General features: G+C 37.9%; 1 protein-coding gene and 1 long non-coding RNA gene across 2 annotated transcripts in view; one reads left to right on the top strand and one right to left on the bottom strand.

Moving 5' to 3' along the window:
- syn3 (synapsin III) overlaps positions 1 to 18,109 on the top strand; it is a 113,198-nt gene that overhangs the window by 75,937 nt on the left and 19,152 nt on the right. The gene's annotated exons all lie outside the window — the stretch shown is intronic.
- Positions 164 to 16,902, bottom strand: LOC147234160 (uncharacterized). Its single transcript, XR_015106103.1, has 3 exons — positions 16,831 to 16,902; positions 14,028 to 14,138; positions 164 to 645 (listed from the first exon to the last, which is right to left on the bottom strand). It is a non-coding gene; the product is annotated as an uncharacterized LOC147234160 (long non-coding RNA).

Below are 18,109 nucleotides of genomic sequence, written 5' to 3'. Positions count from 1 at the left end.
CTACCCTTAATCCTGATAATATTTTCCCATAAAAGGATATATTAAAGCATATATTAGCTTGAATGTTCACCTTCCACTTGTCATTTTGTCAATCTGTTAATCTATATAAGATGAAAAACAAAGAGACCACATTCTCTTCATACTACATCCTGTGAATGAATGTCATTAAGTGAGTTGGAATCTTGGGAAGTGGCTCAACACACAGAGGAAACAGTGTTTGTTCAAAGCTGCTCAGCATATGTGTGTGGGATAAATCGGTGCGCTGTCTTGGCTTGTCACTGTCCTGACAGCAAGAGGTAGATGGAGTAACCCTTTCTGTTTTGAACAGTATCAAAATCTCTTGCTATCTATTGCATGCTCTACTTAAACTCTACGGTCAGAAATGGGACAAGATAAAACGAAAGAATATTCTGGCTTAGTGTGTCTCTCTCACAGCTTGCCACTGCAACTTGAGCCACACAACCGAAATAAACATAGACCCCCTGGAAATGATGTTGTCTAACTAGGCTGATGTACTGTAGGGATATTAAAGAGAAAACTGCATTTGATATTTAAAAACAAGTCCAGTTGTTTTGGGGCCTTGGTGACTGTAGGGGGAGCAGACAGCAGCATTGTGCGCCAAAGGTCTTCAAGACTTGCATGGTTCTGGAATGACAAAAGCGAACAAAGGAGTGACTCAGAGGAAATACCTTTCATCTGAATGACAGGCCACTAAAGAGACACCGGAAGAGACAAAACTTGAAAAGATAGCACCGCCAGGAGCCAAAGGCACCAAGGGAGAGTGTCCGGCCCTGACTCACTCGGCCCTATTGCACAGCCCACATGCCATTCTAGTTAAGTGGGACAGACATGACGACCCCTGCTCTTCAGCCCAATGCTTCCAAGGAAGAACCCTAGTGGATGCCGTGTCAAAGGGGGAAAACAATAATTGGATATATTCCTAGTTGAAAAGAGCTGTGACCTGAGTTCCGCAGTCATTAGACGGATTTGGCCATGGATCTCCTCTTGGGTGACTGCAGGAACAAAATGAAACAGCTGTGACACTCTGGTTATTATTAGCCAGTAAGGTGCTTTTAACGTATTTATGAGGATGATATTACATTATATGACCAGGGTGGTGTTTCCCAGTGGAGCAAGTAAGATTGCATCTTATCACAATCACCACTTGTATTCCAGTCTGGTGTATGTGTGGAACAGCAGGGATTGGCCAGTTGAGAGCAGCAGCACAAACTGTAAACACATTATCACCTTCTGAAATTGTTTAAAATATGTGTTAGTCTACAGTTTTCATCTCCATCAAACTCAGATCAATGTCAGCATCAGCTTCCTCAACAAGGGAGCTTTTTCTTTTTTTTACCTTTACTGCCTGTATTTATTTTTCCTCTTATTGATAGGATTATGCAAATTCATAATACAGTATAGTTAAAGATCAAGCTGTCAATCTGTTCAATTCAAAAGTTGATGATACATTTCTCTACCATAATGTTTCCCCCCCCAAAAAGATATTGACTGGCATTACAAACAATGTGGGCCATGGTTTTAAACACTTTTTAAAATTTTTTATTTTTATCATCACCAAAACCTTTAATTTCTTGTACGACTCAATGAGATCTCTCTATCCAACTGATTCTGAATTAAGTATTTCTTTGTGATTGTATCACAACAGGGTTTAGATAGATGATGCCCTCAATACCCCCCTTGGAATAAGGAACAGACTGTTTCCATTTGCAGCCGCTGATGTAGGCCAGTTAGTCAAAGAGTTTCTGTGTCAAATTAAAAATCAAAACAAGTAATTTATCATTATTTCTCTGTGTGACCCCTTTTCACACAAAAAACACAACTTTCCTTTTTACGGAACAAGATACACAGGCAAAAGGTTTAACCTCCCAACTGCTCCATGTACCAGTCATAGATAAACCTTGAATTTTCTGAAAAGAACAACACATTTAAGATGACTCTTCTGTGTTGTCCCACAATCCTCCCCTGGTCACATATTAGGGGATTTTGAGGCATAGCAAAGTGTTAAAACTTGGGCTTGTGCAATAGCTCAATACTAATAGAATGATACTGATTGGGGACCTTTTATATCTAATAAGTGCTGTCTTGGAAGGGAACGTTATTTTATATTAGTTTGTTTGTAAACCCCCATCCTTAAGGTGTTTCCTGTCTTAGCCACATTTTCCCCATACTTATTCTCTTACTCTTCTGTTCAGGATAAAGACTTACTTATACATGCACACTCACATATATGTATGTATGTATGTTTGTGTATGTGTGTGTGTATATATGTATGTATATATATAAATATAAATAAATACATATATATATATACATATGTTTTGTTAATATATATATGATTTTAATATGTCGATCCCCCCTAATAGTTGTTTTGTTACCTTTGATTATACAATATTTTCCAATGTACCATGTCTCTTGAATCATGAGAAAACCAGATGATGGTTTCTGACAGTAATTGGGTTACTGTCATGGCTTTGGCGTATTATGTTTTCAGAAATTGTTTATTGACTTAAAAATCAAGTACTTTACATCAAGCTCAAGTTTTTACAGTTACCTTGGCAACAAGTTACAGGAGCAAATTGCCACAGCTGAATTAGATTTAATTTGGTCATGATCAGTTACAGCATTAATCTCCCAAAATTGAAGCAGTCAATGAGTGAAGTAGTGTTTTATTATGTACTATGCGTATGCATAGTTAACAGGTAGAAGTGCATGTCATCTTAATTTGAATGTAACCAACTGCTGTTAAACAGTATCTAACATATTTCAGTTGCTAAGCTTACTTGCTGAAATACCACCTGTAAAACTCGTAGGTTACTGTTAAGATGAGACTTTTACTACACAATCCGGTGTCGTCAGGAAAGAACAATCTGTGAAATGTCCTACTCTATATGAGGTTTCTGAAAGCTCCAGCTTGCTCATTACCCGGGTCCTGATTTCATCTGTTTTTGAGGGACTTCATCATTTATTTGGTTCGTTAGAGCAACCTGGAATTGGCAGATGTGAAAAAGGAGAGCATTCAGATCCGACAAAAGCAAGTAATTCATGGTTGTGAATGCAGATTTAATACAACTTGTATAGGAAACTCAGAAAGATGCAAAATTTTATCATACGCCTCAGTGGAGTTGGAGTTGGGTAATAACTGTCCGTGACTGTCATCTTCAGTGACCTGTTTCTGAAGGAATGGTATTATGTGAATTATGATAAAGATATCCAGCAGTTTTTATTTTGAAAACAGTTTTCATGACGTCTTCACAGTATATGAACCTGATTATTTACACTCTGAAAAATAGTTCATTCTTCTCTATTAAATGTGGTAATTTAGTAACACTGACCACCGAAAGTTGACGGTACACACAGTGGACACAGTGTAGCAGTGCCGGAAGTGCCAGTTATTTGAACAAATAGGAAGCAAGATAAATCTAGAAATGCCGGGATAAAAGAAAGTGGATACAAGTAATGTCAGAATTGATTGGACTTGACACTACATGACATTATATACACTCTGCTATAATTTCTTTATCGTGTGATATGTGTATGTTATTAGCTGCTTGGGGAGCCGTCTCGTTTCTACACTTGAACATTAGGTTAAATTTAGGCCAGGTTCAGCTTCACTGGACTTCCTGCCCACTCCACTGAACATTTCAGCAGATGCCGACTGATTTACCAATGCCAGCATGTCCGTCATCCAATATAGATTTAAGACATGAGAGAAGGAAACACAAACATGGGCCTGACCCATGATCCTGCTTACAATGGGACTCCCCCCTGTAATAAAATATGATGAACGGTGAAGAACTTCCTACACTTTTGAGCCAATGCAACCGCAGCTATCACTCCCCAGACACAAGGTCCCCTGCTGTACTCTACTGTACATATTTGGTTTGCAAGCATGGTCAGGAAACCCCACAAAATAACTATGTTGTATGACGGCATTAGACAATGAGACACCGAGCCTAACCATAAAGGGGGGCATATGACAGCATGGAAATAGCTTTGAGGAATTCCTTTAGGTTGAGGGAATGCCTAAATGAAGTCTGATGCTGAACACGATGAAAATAAGCGCTATCCTGCCTACAAATAGTGCAGTAAGCAGGGTCATCATAGTAATATTTGAAACCCAATATTTGTAAGGTTATTGACAATTGAGATGAATATTGTCTTGGTAATAACATTATTTATTCAATTTATTTACATATATACAAATAAGTATGTCTTTTACTCCCTGATAAGTTATTATGGTGTATTCCAGGCTGGTGTACCAGGAATACCCTCTGGGTTTAAATACATTCTGCTTTTTGTTGAAAATGTTCAGCAGCAAAGTTTATATTTTCTAAAAAATTAATCACAACTTTTGTATGGGAGCAGCTAATGTATATTTTCAGATTTCATGGTTGCATAAATGGGCATTTTTGAATGAGGCCCAAGAGCTTTACTGTCTCATAAATAATGAACCAATTTTTGTGTTTGACATAAAATTGGCTGGAGCAAATGTATTGGCTGGTAAACCTCTACACTCATCATTTCAAAACAACCAGGGAAGTTGACACAGCAGTATTGGTCACATTTTAATGCTGCAATAGTCTTAAAAAGTTGCAAGGCTTAAAAGGTGTTCAAGCAATATTGATACAGTGCAATTTTCTTTTTTTATTACCCAGTGTGTTGACCATCATATACATGAATTAATCTATCTAAAAATAGTAACTGGTCCTCTTACTGCCGGAAATATAAAAAAGATAATGCTTCCCAGAAATCGGAGAAGCCGAGGGAAGGTGCTCGTGGGCGGACAAGAGTAAAAGTTAATTTAGGGAAAAACCAGGAAAAACCAATGAATCATCAGCAGGTCAGAGGTCAGGGGTGTCAGCAGGGTCCACAGGATGCTGAGGTCACACTGAGAGGGTGGTGCAACTCAGGCAGGATTAAATTTAGCAATGGCAACACAGTGTCAGTACAACCCTGTTGGTTTTTCTCCTCTAGTTGATGCAAAGATAGTTTCACTCCAAAAGCATTTGCAAGCTCTTTTATCTATCCATGATGTTTGGCAGAAAACTGAATTAATAGGTTTTAAGAATGTCATAGATCCTTTGAAGAATGGTGATATTTCACTGTTTTTAGGAAACAACTAAAGGAAAAGAAAATATATCATATTTTTCAAAATTAACAGAAGTAAACTGAGCTCTCTAGAATTTATTTTTTCATTCTTAAACAAACCATTTAACCAATGAAATTACTTCTGCTTCTCGCAGATTATATTCTCTATAGTTGACTTACATGTGTGATCAGAAACTAACAAATCCTTAATTGTGAATAGTGTTAACCGTGTCTTTTAGGTATAACAGCAGTAGTGTCCATAACATATATATGAATATTGAAACAACTATTTTAATCCAAATACAATCCCCTTCTTTGTTGTGTCTTACTCTCTCAATGGCTCTTGTGTCAAACTCGGCTTACTTATCCAAATATTTAGTTTTCTTGATCTCAATTTCTGTTCCAGTTTCCCCTCTGACCTTGGTTTTTTGTTTGCCGTCCCCAACAATAGATAGCATGTAAAAAGTAGGTATATAATTGACTTATGTTAGGTAAGCCTAATATTTTTATATAAACAGTGGGTCAATGTCAGTTTTTTCAGCTTTTGTAAATGTTTTGTTAATAGACAGCCTATGGTTTAGCTTTTGCAGGAAGCATCTTTACTGACTTATTTCCTCCCACCACTCTTATCTTTCCAACAGGAGCTGGTCATAAAAATACAACATTAAGTATTTTTTCACAAAATGATATTTGGCTCAGGTACTTTTTTTACAGCACCTGTTCTTTATGTCGCCTCTTGTGGTAAGGTCAGAAAGCGCAACCATGACAGAGATATGTCATGCTGTATTGCCATTTGATTAGAAAGCCTTGGTAAAACAGGAACTTTTATCATCTGAAATAGCTGAATTAAAAACTGGTCTGGATGCTACCTTTCTCTTTTTGGATGAAAACTCAACAAAGCTACATACTGTAGGTCATTTTCACCAGGTAAATTATTATAAGACAAGGGAATGTCAGTTTGGAGTTCCTGCATTTTCAAATGAAAAATATTGTGAGATCAAGAAACAAGTGTTTCAACTCATTAGCAATTAGTTGGTGGATACAGTATAAGGAGCTGTATAGAGAGCTCCACTATTGATTAGTATGACACCAAATGGTTACTTTTCCGTGTAGGACACATATGTTAACATGTGCTTGTTACCTCAGTAAAAACCAAATCCAATGCAATGTCTTAAGAAACACCGTACAGTACAATTGCAATATTTGTTTTTGTTCCTGGGGTAAGATGTGATGTCTGATACTACTCTGTTTAGCCTGTCCAAAAAAACCCCAACTGATTTCATTAGATTTTCTCCATGTTTATTTATCAAGTGGACATTAGAGAGATCACTGGAAATTACAAAAAGAGAAATTCCACAAAGCTCTCCAAGAAGGGACAGCATGATTCATTGCTAGAATCATGATATATTTACATTCATCATCTTTTTCCCAATGCGCTCTTTTTTTTCTCTACTGATAAGTTGGGATTTTCAGTTTAAAATTACCAAGCATGATAAGAATAACACTGTTTTGTTTGATGAGCATAACACGCTATGTCATTATTTTCCATGCCCACTGAGATAGTGAATATCTCAACTTGACCAATAATGTTTTTAGCTATGATAAGTTCCACTTAAAAACTTTCTGACAAAAGCACATCTTGTCTGTGGGCAGTGATGAGCCGTCCTCTGGCAGAGACCAGAGGGTGTGGGCTTTGTTGACTGTACTCAGACATGATTTGCTGGACAAACCACAGCAGGAGGCAAGTCATCCAACATTTATTTTTATGTCTGGAATCCCCCATTAAACAAACAGGAGACACTACACAAACATGTATGAACATTGTGGAAACATTGTCACATTACGTATTTTTGTCTTAATTTCGTTTTTTAGGTGGAAAGAATGGTGTTTAGCTATCTTACAATAACAGTTTTTTTGTTTAGAGAGACATGGGATGTTGCCCTTTATATGAGTCACATCCCAAACACTTGACCCTCTGTATGTTTTATCAGAAAAACTGTTGTTAAACAAATGACAGTTTATATTCTGTTTTTTTTTTTTTTTCCAAGACCAGTGTTTGCTAACCTGGTGATCAGAACCCTGAGGGAAAATCCAATAAGTTATCTGATTATTTATTTTATACGACTGAAGGGGGAAAAAATATTTTAAATATGTTTTTGTTTTAAGTCTGTTAAACTGATGCATATTGAAAGCATTTCATTTTTCTACCATAAATATGACAAAGGCAATTTGGATTTACAATAAGCCTGAAGACAGCCACTGGCCAAAGGTTACTTACGCTGCTCACAGAGCCAATACAAATACAGACAAGGATTCCACTCCAGCTGTTCCTAAACATCTTCTTAAGCTGTCTGTCCTTCTCCTCCCTATGTACCATGTCCTAATTGAAAACAGTGGCTTCCTGTGCTGTCAGCACCTTGCTGACTCGTCTTACTTCAAGTATTCCTTCAGTCTTTGGGCCATATCAGAAACAGCGTAGGAGCCATTTTGCGTAAAATTTTACATTATTCAATAACATCTAAGTGTCAATGGTCACTGTGTTAATAGTTTTTGCTTTTACTATATCAATGAGAAGTAATTGCAGGGGCCCTCAAAGTCAGTCTGACACCCACATTTAACACTACTTGCTTAGGAATATCTGATATTATTAGAAACGTCTTGACAAAGATGTACACAAAAGGACAATTGCGGGTCTTGAAAGGGTAAAAAACAATAGCAATTTTAGTTTATTTATCAAGGGCCCACATTACTTTGATCAGATTTACTTTTGGAGACATGGTTAAATGCAGCAGTAATACTGCAGAATCTTGCATGTGCAGGTCACATAGATCCATGATCCTTTTCAGTGTTCTCTAAAAGGGAACGTGTACAGTATATTGACCTCATGCTATCGTTTCACACAAAAAATTGGTATTAAAATACTCTGACGTAAACCACTCATAATGGAGAATAAATTAATGAATAACCACATGCTTTTTATGCATTGTTGACAGCAACAGTAAAACATGAACACATCACCTCTGTCTTATGTCACATTTCACTGTTATATTGAGTTGGCAACATGTTTATCATATTTTACACACTTTCAAACAGATACACAAAACATATCACTGATGTTTGATTACTGACCTATTTGTTTGATTGGTATGAAAAAATTGTGTCCAGATTATAGTCATTCACTAATTCTTAATCAACAGTTCATATGATATCATGAGACCAGCAGTCCTTGAAATATAATGGAAACCCCAAAAGTACATTGTAGCTAGAAGTCATGTGAAATCTCTGAATTTAACCTTGACAAATGTCCAGTTTATATGGTGCCCCCACCCTTTATTGCACAGTCTTTCATCAGCCTCCTGAGCTAAAGAAGCTGAGGTTAGATAAAACTTGCCAGGGAAGGTTTCAAGTTATTTTGACTCCCAAGAGGAGTCAGCTGAGGGGAGTAAGCTAAGTCAGTTAAGTCACCAGGGTGGTGCATTGAAATGCAAATGGACAAATGGACCTGGACTGTAGATAACATGTTCATAAGGCCCAAGGACAACGTTTCTTTTGCTGTGTTTTTCATATGATTTCATTCTATATGTAAATATATAATGATTTATGGTAATATGAATCCCCAAACTTCAGTGATCACTTTTCTATCATATTATATTTGCAGACTCTATCAATTATATCTCTATCCTGTATTGTTGGCAGCTGCTAATATGCAAGTCCCTCTCTTGAGTTTGAGTTTCATTGTTTGGACCAGAGTGTGTTTTGCTTGTAGCTCTTAGTAGCTTTATTTCAGTGCCTGTTGCTGTAAACACCGACTAAATCCCACAGTTTTGCAGAACTGGGCTAGCATTCAAAATAAATGCAAGACGATAATGAATCAGTGAAAAACCTGGATCTTGACAGGTTTAAAAGGTGAAGTAAGAAATCATTTCTTCATTGTTTGACCAGTTTTATTTCCCACTCAGCTTGTTGTTGCTTTTGAAAAATAACTTGATGCTAAGTTTGTGGGATTTAATTTATGCCTCTGCGAGCTGTAATTTTCTAGACACTGTTGCATGAAACTGTGGCAAACCACTGAGCAAAGCCCAGGCTATTGGTAGTTAAAGTAACACTCCTTCTTCTCCATCACATGCAGACACATATGCTCTTTATCCTGAGGGTTACAAAGAGGCTGTATATGTTTAGAGTATCCCACTTCCTTCATTTAATATATATGAAAATGGGATAATATGGGAGGATGGAATTATTCAAGGAAAGAATTCTCAGACTTCATCTTGGAAAACATGATGACAGAAAGGTGAATTATGCTTCAGCTGCTGGGAAGGGCAACACGTGCCTGAAAACTGTGATAATGACAGAGCGTTATGTGTGTTTTCAGGAAAGGGTTGGAAAAATTGGCTCTGGCTGTTTGTGCGCAGACCTCTGTCACTTTCCTCACAGATGCAAGTTTGGCTCCGGGATTGTTTTTGCCAGCATCACTAAGCTGAGGGGATTGACTGAATGATTCCATGCAGTCCCGTCTATCGTGGGACGGGGAATCCAAAACTGCATGACTGCATGCAGTCACCTCATTTCTGCCCAGCCTGTTCCAAGACCTAATACTCAGAGAGCTACTGGAAAATGGGAATGAAACATCCCTTTCCCTTTTAGACTAAGAGGAATGTGGCACAGTGTTGATGATTTTTGCAGGGCTCACTCAAGGCCCTTCTGTCCTGCCGATGGCGGGCTTCTTTATTTTCCTCCAAAAGCAGGAATGTAGGTAAGTGAATTGATTAGCGCTAATAAGGCTTGTCCAGGTCCTTATTATGGCAAAGACCACATGGAAGGTGAACTGAAATAGCTATGTTTTAGTATAGTCTGGACATGTACTTAACACTGACTTTCAAACAAATCCATGTTTATTTAAAATGAATGGGCCAGACAAAAGCAGGGGCTGTGTTCTGTTATTAAATCATATTGGTTAACCATCTGTAATATCAACCAGCTGTGAGATCACTGGGTACTTACCAACATAAGAGTAGTATTTGTACTGGTATATTGTGAGAAGTCTGCAAGAACTGGCCCTCCTTGAATTATTTAATACTGATGATTTTAACAGTGAAGAACATATTTAACAAGTTGAAGAAAGGTGTACCGCAGTCATAACGCAGCAAACACACATTTGCGACATCTTAAACGCTGTCTGTCACCCACAGACCGAACAATGGGACATATCTGTGAAAGTGAGAGGAAATGCTTGTACAAATTTCTTGACAGTAGCTCTACTCCAAATTCTAAAGATACAGTAGCTAGATGAGATTTCAATGATTTGAATCTTCCAGAACCCAATGATCCTAAAATGTACAGCATTCTTGCAGTGATGCAGGATTTTCACTAACCCTCACTAACCAAACAAGTGGATCCACCATCTCGCTTTGTAGTAGATTCGCTGTTCCTCAACCAGGGTTGTAGTTGGAGTGGCTTGGAAACTGAACAAAAGACATGTTTTGACCAACACAAACAGCTGACGAAATCATGCCAATGTGACCAATTAAAAAACAAAACAAAACATATGTCCTTCATCCTGTCAGCCAACACACAGAGGCAGTCAGAATGGTTTACTGAGAATACTGGAAGCACTTTGGCTTGTGTAATAATCAGAAGACTACATGCATTTGCATGATCTTATACTATATGCATTATTTTACACTTTAATGTAATTGGACTGGGAAACACCTTTCCTTACTGTGAATACGACAAATAATACTTTGAATCCTTGTATCATTTTGGAAACTTACCATCCAATTTATCCATATCATATTTGACTCCCTAATATCATTTGGATTAGCCCAAAACATCACTCAGACTACAAATGACATGCTTTGCAATATTAAATTGAAGTCATATACTTTTTGCAGTCAAGCATAATACCGCACATTATTTCTCATCAATATCATTGTACAATTTGCAATGACAAAGCAGGTGACTTTAACAAACACACAATGCCACTATTGACTTCTGTCTCCTCTCCATCAGCACCTCAGTACTGTGCACTATACCCTGAAAATAAAGAATAACTTATATTTTCCAGACAGCTGTCTCGCTCATGGAAATACACAAAGGGAGATCTTAATGGAAGCCAGATGACCTTGAATTCTGCAACAATAATTACCATGCCTCATTAGACAGCTTCTACTGTGTACACATTAATACAATGGGCATCAAAACTAAAACTTGGGCCAGATGTTGCCCACAATGTTACCATAACAACTTGTCTGTTGTGAAATAATATTATGGAACTAGTGTGTGCCAGGCCTTTGACACTGTGTATTAGGGTTCTGGAAACATGTTTGAAGGTTTAGGGCATTGTGATTTTACATCAGAAAAATAGATAAATAAACATATAAATAGAAACCAATTGAACCATTGGAATAGCAATTGTAGTCCTTACATAATTACTCACCTTCCAGAATTGTCAGTACACTTCAGAAACCTTGCCTTTCACTGACATTTCCAGTGAAATATTCAAACTCCTATATAATGTGTTATTAGAACCCTTGAAAATGTGTGAAAGCTGATATCTTCTCCCTAAACCTTCAACCTTTAAAGCTAAATGTTTTTCATAAGTCCATTTTGTTTGTAACATGAATAAGTCACAAATGATGACCAACATTTGTAAGACAAAAAAAATGGCAGTGGCATCGTGACATATAGAAGCAATTCAATTTCATATCAAAACCACTCAAACACAGTTTTGCCCCTTAAAATATGTCAGAAGCAAAGGACGAGGCATGCTTTTGGAATAAGCCGTTCACATTGATAACTAAGTATGTTCCTTTGTTTTCCAAATAATACATTAAATTGCTTTCCCTTTGTAAGCTCAGTGGAACGATACTGACAGATTAACGTAAAAATATAAGGAACGCCCCACACAATTATCCAAATAATAATAACCTAATTCCACATCACAACATGAAGCCTCCAAAATAAGTATAGTTTTTAATAAGCAGTCTTTCAAAGGGACCCCCAATATTACTTGTTTCTACCCACCCCCTCCATCCTGAGCATTGATTGAGGTTTTACTATAATGAGCATAAAGTATATTACTCAGTGTATTTCAATATAAAAAAGAACTCATTGGCTAGGAGACAAGTTCAGCTGAGCAATGCAAACTTTCTGGTACATTTCATTTTCAAAACACCCCTTTGCTACTGAACAGTATTGCCTCATCAAGCAATAGTCTTAAAATGGAAAATGCTAATAAGGACAGAACGAAAAGCACAGATCAGTGCTTTGGAAAATTTACATCACCAATGTAATGATGCGGCTAGAAAGAGATTGTTATTATGATAAATAACCAGAGGCGCCCATGACTGCCTCTCTACTAGAGATGACTGTTCTATATTCAAAATGTATCATTCTGATATCCATTTAATGAATATTTATATCCACGCCTAGTGTTAAAATCCTGCTTCAGTTTTTTGAAGACGCCTATAAGCCAGAGGTAGAAACCCCAAGTCCAGTCTTGTCAGCAGGATGAATCTGGTTAATAACTCACTTTAGATTTGCCACGACACATTACTTGTGTCCTATTCTGTAAATCCTCATGCTGGGTTTGATGTGTTTTTGGTCTCACTGTGGTTGGATTCTTGAAAAGGATTCTGGGTCAGGGTCCCAACTCTCATCATCTGCCCAAACCATTGTCTGCAATGGCTCTCCTTCATGTGGCGGGCATGACTGACCATATTAACGCAAGTAGATCACAAATGCAGGATGAATCCAGCATGTGTTTTGTCTCCAAGCCTTTGTGTTTAATATTTCCTTAGAATTTATTACATTTGTACATGGATATTTGATGATTTTTATTGCTCTGTATAGATTTTTATAACTTAAAAAGTCAGACTTTTATATTTATTTGACAGGGACCTCAACTTTAGTTTTCATTTTATAAGGTATAAAAATATAAGATATAATTCTATGTCCAATCTGCTGGTTCTGATCCTGTCTGTCCCAGATTTTTCTCTCAATGTCTTTTATTTTTTGATGGTCCAAGCTAACAGGAGCAGACAAGTGTAGTAACTGGTGGTTACAAGCAAGGAATGAGTTGCCAAATTATAAAACTGATAAGGTGAGTAGACGAAGCAGGTGAGTCTGGGACGGGCAGGAGCAGAACCAGGGGATCAGGCAGAAGAATTGCAATTAAGTCTCAAAACACAAGGGACAAGGAGCAGAGCTGGGAATGATGCAGATAATGATAACAACAGACATGGGTGTAACGATATGGCATCTTGGTGACTCTGAGGCTTGTATCTTGATGCCGCTGATCAGGTGATTGTTACTAAGGTAGGTAGAGAAGATAGCGGCAGGGTGTCCACATTTCATTTACCTCTTTATTCCTAATGTCTGCCTTCTTGATTTCTGTCAGATTCAAAGTTCGAGCATGAAGCAACTTACACGAAAAGTAGGTGGCCAAGGAAAAACGGTCACTTACGAAAAGCACATGATAAATTGTGGCATTACAATCCAGTGAAATTTGTGCTGTTTCTACAAATACTGTGTAAAAGACTACTTAGAGTCCTTTACAAGCATATAATTTTATAGGGATGCAGTGTATTTTCTGATCTTGTAGGGAGGAAATTGTCCAGGTTTTCAAGGACACAGTCTGAGAACATAAGGTCACCCTTGACTTAACAAAACAACCTCACCATCGGCCCATGTGTTGTTTTTCTTTTTAATTTTAAATAGTTTTGATATGACTAAAAACGTAACAGAAGCCATGCCCAAGTGAACCCAGGGATCCTTTTATGGTCATTTCTTCAAGAGCTTTTCATCTAGTTTAGACCAGTTATGGGTGCTGTCCTGGTCTTATGGTCCGTTGGATTTGGAAATTTACAATCCACCACAGATGGCAATTGTCTTAAAGTTGGAGAAGCACCATTACTAACCTGAGGGACAGCCCTTTGTGACTCACTCATAACAGTCAGGAGGAGGGGGGGGTTGGGCTGGATGGACTTCCCTGCTGTATTTCCATAATTCCTGGTCGTCTGGCATGCTGACTGTAAATGAAGTGAGCCTGTATGTTATGAAATTATACCTAGACAGGGGAAATCAATTACTGCATAATGAGCTTTTTTAGCGTGTGACTTCTTAAAGTTTTAACACTATGGATGCCTTTTACAGATTTCTTCAGGGAGGAGAAAGAGCTGAGCAGCAGCTGGGTTGAAATAGAGAGCTTTGGTTCAAACCACTAGTTCCACATCTGAGAGCTGACAAGCTCTAATGACCACCAAGGCTTTTTAAAGGATGGAAACTTGTGTTGTTGAACAGTCTCATTAAATATATATTAAATTGTTAAATACATAATCTTCCCATACCATAACCTCCCTTATGTCTACAAGTGTAATAGTCCCGCTTTTATCAAGTCTAGAGGTTCTTGGTATTGATAAATATTGATGGCATATATACATATATGCTGTATGCACTTATTTGGTAAGAGCTTGCATGTTGCATGCTTGAACAGTACGATGTTGGTTACAATCTATATTTAAATATCTTTTTTTTTTGGAGTTTGTAAAAGTTTCTCAGTTTTTGTTAAATACGGAGCCATAACATTGATAGCAGAGGCAACTTTTTCTTTCAGTGGCTCTTCATGAAATTAAATTCTAACTTGAAGTTATTGAAGGAAAAGCTGAAAACCCTACTCCTTTTTTTCCCTCTTACATTATGAGAAGGTCAGGGTGTGTACCCCTGTTGTGGGAAGAAGGAAAACATCCTTAGCTCGGTTTACATGAGCCAGCATTCACTTATGGTCGCAAAATTTGAGTAGTGACATAAAAAATGAGATCACTGGTTCACGCAGCCAAAGTGGGTTTTGCCTCGTGAAGGCCTCGGAGTGGTTGAAGCCCCACCAAACACGACAAGGCTTGAACCAAAGATTGAACTGAAGTTTTTGTTTCTTTGTTTTACAAAATATAATATAAATGTAGATAATTATAATATATCACCTCACCACTGTCTCACAGGTAGCATACATGTCCTGCACCAGTCTAACATACTTCTCTGCCACATCAGACTTTCTTATACAATACCAGAGTTCCTTTCTTGACACCCTGTCATATGCTTTTTCTAGGTCTACAAAAGCACAATGGTCCCCTCTGACCTTGTCTGTACTTCTCTATTAGCATTCTCAAAACATATATCTGTAGTACTCTTTCTTGACATGAAGCCATATTACTGTTCACAAATGCTGACTTTATCTTCACTCCAAGTAGCCTCATCGTTCCTCTTGGATCCCTCTCGTTCACACACATGTATTCTGTCTTGCTGTGAATAATCTTCATTTCCCTCCTTTCCAGAGTATATTTCCACCTGTTCCCTGCTGTCACTACAGATCACAATGTCATCTGCAAACATCATGGTCTATGGAGATTCCTGTCTATCCTCATCTGTCAGCCTGTCTTTCACCATGCGAACAGGAAGGGGCTTAGAACTGATCCCTGATTTAGTCCCGCCTCCACCTGATAAAGTCCCACCGCCATCTTCATCACACATGTCTCACATCTCACATACATGTCCTGCACCAGTCTAACATACTTCTCTGCCACACCAAACTTCATCATAAAATACGATAGTTCATCTCCTGACACCTTGTTGTATGCATTTTCTAGGTCTACAAAAACAAAATGCAGCTCCTTCTGACCTTCTCAGGTCAAATCGGCTGGCAAGTTCTACATCTGTAGTCCTCCATCTAGGCATGAAACCATACTACTGCTCACAAATGCTGATTTCTGCTCTCAGTTTAGTTTCCATGGAAATGGCTGTAGTGATGTTCCTGCCTTTTCTGGAAAAAAGTGTCACTACAGCCATTTCCATCCTTTTTCAAAAGCCTACCACCATCTGTCCCCCTGTTTCCTATCCTCTCTACCAAATCTGCCCGTCACTTCTTTGTCCCCTCTTGCCTGCACCAACATGTCCATTGAAGTCTGCACCAATTACCACCATCTCAATTCTAGATACATTAATTTATCCAGGTTTGGGACCGGCTCAGGGAGACACTAGGCTGTGCCCCCATGAGGCTTCATTCCCAAAAGTCTAATAAAAGCAATTTATTACATGCTATTCAAACTTATATATATATATACAGGTGTATGTATACATATCCCGTGGGGAGAACAAGTATTTGATACACTGCTGATTTTTCAGCTTTTCCCACTTGCAAGGCATGTAGAGGTATGTAATTTTTATCATAGGTACTCTTCAACTGTGACAGACAAAATCCAAAACAAAAATCCAGAAAAACACATTGTATGTTTTAAGTAATTAATTAGCCTTTTAGTGCCTGACATACGTATTTGATACATTAGAAAATAAGAGCTTAATTTTTGGCACAGAAACCTTTGAAGCTGCATTCAATGGTTTTCTTGTTCATATTTATAATAATGTTTACACTACCTATTTGTTGTCAATGCGAATACAAATGCACTGTCGACACCAAGGTAAGTATAGGGAAACACATTTCCACACTGTACATATGATAATAAACTCTTTGAATCTTGAGTCTCTTTATATTAATTAAGAAAATGAAAATGTCAACAAGACCACCCTTTTCGACAAATATGTGACATAGATAACGTTGATTCTCATGAATGAATCTTGTGTGTGTGTCCTTTGGTATCATCACAGCGCTGAAGGTGACAAATGCATGTTTTTTTGGTTTGCAAATCAATGAGAAAACAATTTTTTGCTCACCCGTGTGACCATGAGGCTTTTGTAGGTTCAGAGGATGTGGTTGTCTCTCCCTGACGTGCTTGGCGTCTGCCGTCATTGCCACGGTAATGGGAATGACTGGAAGGAACAGGTCCAGACAGAGTGGGAGGTTCCCATGCTATCCACCCAAAACACACTCTACTGCTGTCGAACATCAACACTGTGCCGTGACTGGACTCTTCTCAGATACTGGTTAAACATCTGACATCTTCTCTACAATCACATGACATGCATACATAACCCCTGTTAGCATGCAAATATTTGGCTCTGGAGTTTGACTCATCAAAAGATAAACTATAAGATATTTGATTAAAAATAAAAGAGATCAGAAATAACTGTCAGCTCTTTTAATAAATGCCTATGAATATGAGATAATGACATGGCAATGGACTAGAAAGGCACCCTGAATGTAGTTGTACTCTGAAAAATAGTAGAGAATTTCAAGTCATTGACATTGGGTAACAGATGTGTGCTGTTCTTTTTTTTTTTACATTTTGTGAATCAAACTGCAAGTTGATAAATAAGTGTTCTTGATTTGAAGTGTCATTGGATAGACTTTGGTAGTGTATACAGATAAAGCTACACACCAGCTTAGAATTAACAGACTAGAAGGGATTCATTGTTTTTGAATAAAAAGTGTAAGTCTTAGGAACATAAGCTTGATAGTTTTCGGTCAATGATTGACTTTGTATCTGTAGTCTTATTTCAAATAACACTTCCAAATATGATACAGCTTCATGTTACAGGCCAGGTTTTAAACCAGATTAAATAGTTTACCTCCAAGTGTAGCCTTGTCTCTCGGCTGTATTTTGGCAATATCGAGGTGATAATAGAGACAGTTAGAGCACACTTTTATCTTCGCTGCGTGTTGGCCGGGGTTGTACTGTCATAACCAGTCAGTAAAAGCAGCGCTCACATCCTCTGTATCTGCTCAGGCGTTTGCACGAAACAAAGTTGACAGCAACATAAGGATGGATGGCCGTGTTAGCTGCTGGACAGGGTTTGGAAAAAGTGATAGCAGCTGTTAGGGTGTTTCCTTTCTCTGTGCTGGCCTGTCTATCTCTATGCATGACCTGGCCTCATGCCACTGGCATTAACATATTCTGTCAAAATGTTCTGTTGAAGGCATCACCTGGAGGTGCCAGTAGAGGATTTCTAAACCATGTGAGAAAATATCTGTCACAGTTTTGGAGCATAGTAACTTATGGCATATGTTTGTATGATACACACATTTAAGGGAAATTCTGGATGGTTACACCAG

The sequence above is a fragment of the Fistularia commersonii genome, chromosome 5, assembly GCF_037954325.1.
Source record: "Fistularia commersonii isolate RoL2024-O1a breed Wild chromosome 5, RoL_Fcom_v1.0, whole genome shotgun sequence".
Lineage (NCBI taxonomy): Eukaryota > Metazoa > Chordata > Actinopteri > Syngnathiformes > Fistulariidae > Fistularia > Fistularia commersonii.
The sequence above is the reverse complement of the archived record's forward strand: the minus strand, read 5'-3'. Positions and strand labels throughout refer to the sequence as shown.